Below are 4,366 nucleotides of genomic sequence, written 5' to 3'. Positions count from 1 at the left end.
CAGTGGTGAGCACCCTCTCTTTTGGGGTTCAGAAGACATAATAGACAACATGCCAGGCTTAATTTGATTTAATATTAAGCACAATAATAGCTCTTGCAAAGTTGTCTTTCAGGGAAAGGTAATAAGGGTATTAATAAAAACAGATGAGGAGAGATGCCCTGGTTTTAGCTTCCTGCATTATTTCATTACTGTCAGTCAGCACAGAACTCCCTTGAGATTATTCCTGTGTAGTTAATAACATTGTTTCTGTGATGACTTTAATGACTGAGCCTTTCTTCCATCCTTAGCTGTGACAATAACCACTCTGCTTTTTTTCCTTCAGCAAGCTATTGTGTGGGGTTGAGCACATTAAGGAACATTTTTAACTATGAAGGTTTCCTCTAATTAAGTTATTGGCAAAAGATTGCTTGTCCAGTCATTTGCTGGTGATGAGTACTGAAAGAAATTATATCTTGTAGAGAGTATTACACTTTTCCTGCCATGCTTCCCCTAAAAAAAGAACAAAATGATATAAAAATAAGCAGTAAGATTGCAAACTCAGACACTCAGAAATTAGATTGTGCCAGCATGATGGGTGTCTGGATCTGTCCTTCCCCACTCCTGATCATGAGCTTTTCCTCTTTCTTTTCTTATCTTTTGCCCTGTACCCCATTTTTTCCTTTCATAAAATTACCTTTTCTCCAAAAGTCTTAATTTTTAACCTTTTTAGAATTTTTATGTCAAGACCAAATGTCTTTTTCTGCTCCTGTGTCCTGGAAAGAAATAATTTTCTGTACAACTTTTGCCACATCCCTCTCCATAAACTCACGTGTAATTCAAAAAAAGGTGTTTGCACACCTTGAGGGAGCCACTGTTTGTTCATTGGTGCAATAACTGCATGTAGTAATAATGGTACATTAAGGATGTCTGGTCATTCTGGATATGATTTAAAAGTTTCTGTTTCCTATAAGATTGTGCATCCAGCTTGGTTCAGAAACCACAGAGAAAATGCAATGAGTGGGAGAAGTTTTAATGTGCCCCCTTGAAGAAAAGTAGTGGAATTAATGCAGAGGAAAATCTTATTTTAGGGCCAGTGCAGTCACTGCAGATTAATGATGGTTCCCCTGGTTGGTGGCACCCTGCATAACCTCAAAAAGTGGAGTTTACATTTCTTTCTTAGAGTAAACCTCTGCATTTGAAAATCAGATCATTTAGTAATTGCTCACATCTTATAAATTATGGATCTATCCTTGAAGGAGATTTTAACAATCTATTAAAGCCTGAGTAACAGAGTTGTTCTCCAGCTTGCAGATAAACAAAACAAAAACACAGCTTTAAAAACAAGAAGCCTCTTCACTTTTTATCTAAATGGAAATAAAGCCAGCCAGCCAAATCAAAAGCCAGCTATTAATGAATCTCTTCAGGGTTTCTATTCTTGAAAAGATTAGAGTTAAAAAGGCTGAAATAGTTTCAATAGGTAGGTGTGATGTTGAGCTCAGACATTGTATTTATATATGCTCAGCTAGAAGTAAGAGTTGCCAAAATCCAATATCTGGATGAAGATTCTCCTCTTCAGTGAAACCAGACAAACAGTTAAGAACTCCAATACTCACTAATTTCAGTGTGCAAAAATGCCCTAGAGCACCAATAAAATAGGTTCTTCACAGGAAACGCTTTTAAAATACTCATTAAAAAGTGGATGTTGCACATATGAAACAAACAGAAAGTGGGTTTTTAGGAAACTTATTTTCTTGGAAAAGGGAAGCAAAGCTCTCCAAAAATAAGCCAACTGCTTTTCCAGGATTGGACAGCCAGCTATTTGCTTCTTGCAAAAACGCAGACTGAGAATGTTGAGCTGAAATTTGGCAAGGTTAACACATTTTCACTATGTGTAGTCAGTTCCTGTGTCCAAAAATAGAAACAGCCTTTTGCTTGCATGAGTGGTGGGGCACCTTCACCTGCAGTTTAAATAAAAAAATAGAAAAGTTCTGTTGTTGAGCTCCACCTCTGTACCAGATCTCAGGGATGTTTAATTCATTCTGCATTATTCCAAAGAGTAGGAATTGCAACAGCCAAGAGCTCCTGTTGCTTCCACTGAAGAAATGTTAATAAATGCATTTAATTTACTTGCCTAACTATAGATTTTTCTGTAATTCATGCCAACTAGCCTGGCTGTCTACTAGGAAAAATGCAATCACAATATCTGATGTACAAACCAGTCACTCACCATATATCAAATGAACAAATAAAGGTCCCTTGTTCCATTACATGACCACAAAACATTCCTGGGATCTTCACAGGCACCTTGCTTACCATGGAGTGCAATTCTGGACACCCTGTTAGAGCTTGCACTGCATTTCTGATGGGTACTCTTTCATCTGACTTCAGATCAGACACTTGACCTTCCAAAGCCATCGTGGGGAGGGCATCCTTCTTCACCTCTGCCTTTTGTTCCCTGTGTGTTTCGTTCCTCTCCAGCCATGGGCTGCCTCAGGTTGTAAGCTGGAGAAATTGGGAGTGCTTCTGAGCTGTGAGAGACTGAGCATCCATCCTCCTCCTCCCTTTCTTCCATTTTCTCCCCTTGGGAAGGCTTGGGAATGGATGGATGGGCTCCCTGTGGTGCTTCAAGCAGTCTCATGAGCCAGAGCACCAAGGAAGCAGCCTGCTAAGACTTAGTTCAGCTTAGACATGAGCAAAACCGTGAGGAGACAGTGAGGAATTTAATGCTCTTTTCTTCTTTAGTATGGGATGCCTTGTTCTTCCAAAATGAACACACCACCTTGGTTCAGCCCACTGCCATCTCAGGATGCCTGAGGCAGTGCAGGCAGTGTAAATGTGACCATGAAGTTTTGACAGCAGAGCCCTCACGTTGGCTTTTTCAGTGAAAGTGTCCCGAGACCCTTGGATGCACTTAGCTTCTCACAGGCTGTGCCTCTCAGAGGGAAATTGATAAAAAAGGATGTCTTTGCACATGGTTATTACTTTCCTAAAATCCTTCCTGAGTGTTGATATTATTTAGTTTATGAAGCAGCAGTTTGTGCAATTTTACGTTGCCTGGAAAGAAACTGTGATTTACTCGATTTGAAGCTCCCAAAAGCAGAGAAGGCAAAAGGCATCAATCTGTGCTGTTGGAAATCCTGTAACTGGGCAGCTCGAAGCTGATGTGCTTTGAGTGTCTGCAAAATGCAGCCTCTACTGAACGGCCTGAGTGGTAAAGCATTTTGTAACAGCATAATGCTCTCATTGTAGTCTTTTCAATCTCATTTAGGACTAAGCTTTCCCTTGGGAGATGATACAATAAACTCTCCTGGAAACCACGCTGCAAATATGTTGAAGCCAATCAGGGAATCCAGTGTAATGTCAAAAGTCTTGCTGGCTGGCTAAATGTGTATCTTGCACAGTGTTCCTCAGGACAGACAGATGTTAGCTGTGAGGATGGGCTTGTTACAGAGTGCAGGCTTTGTCTAGGTCGTAATGTGGCTCAATATAAACAGCTTAGGATTTATTGTGTGCTCTCAGCCAGCCTGGGCACCTCAAAGTTCTCAGCAGATACTTTTAGGACACTTCTAAGAAGATAGACAAACAGAGGAATTGTTTTAGACTGGAAATATTGGGAAGACTCTCAGATACTGATGTAACCCTGCTCAGTTTCTCTGTTCAGAGGATATTTTCAGCTGAAAAGTGGGCAGAGGCACATGGGGCAAGCTGACACCTGAAGAAATATTAGCCAGGCAGAATATTTGGGTACATCAATAGAAACTGTATTTCAAAATTTGAAAGCAAAAGGGTTGGGGTTTTTGGTCCTGTTATTTGCCTATATCTACTTAATATTCCCATTCCTATTATTATTATTATTATTATTATGTTTTTCAAGTCCCAAATTGTTTTCTCATCAGTACTTTAAAAATTAGTCAAGATACATATTTCAAAAGCTCTCCATGTTTTCACCCCTCACCTTTCATTCCAAATGCCAGCTTTGGACACTGTCCTGCAGTTTAAAGGCTTCTAGACTGGTATTTGTTTTTCTTCCAAGACCTGCCTAGACCCTGGTGTAATGTATATTAGCTCAGACACAGCCAAACTTCCCTCAGATCAGCAACAATGGGTTTCCTACATCAAGCTCAGTAAATAAATAACTGCATAGCTAATCCTCCTATTTTAATGTATGAAAAAGTCCCACTCTTGGAATAATGCAATATAAAGACCAGCCATTCAGAAAACAGAGCTTTAGTTCAACAACTCCCCAGGTGGGTTCTGTAAATTATGTAGCAAAATCTGCACAAATTTCCAGTTGCCTTAAGAAAAGATGCATCTGACTAACTGCTGCTTTAGAGGGAATTGAGTGCTGTGTTCAGTTCACTGATCTGCTGCTCAGGGTGTTTTGTAA

General features: G+C 39.9%; 1 protein-coding gene across 1 annotated transcript in view; it reads left to right on the top strand.

Annotated features, from left to right (window-relative positions):
• Nucleotides 1–4,366, top strand: part of ERBB4 (erb-b2 receptor tyrosine kinase 4) — a 351,768-nt gene that overhangs the window by 74,545 nt on the left and 272,857 nt on the right.

The sequence above is a fragment of the Geospiza fortis genome, unplaced genomic scaffold (genome assembly GCF_000277835.1).
Source record: "Geospiza fortis unplaced genomic scaffold, GeoFor_1.0 scaffold461, whole genome shotgun sequence".
NCBI lineage: Eukaryota > Metazoa > Chordata > Aves > Passeriformes > Thraupidae > Geospiza > Geospiza fortis.
This window is presented reverse-complemented; position numbering and strand designations above follow the sequence as displayed.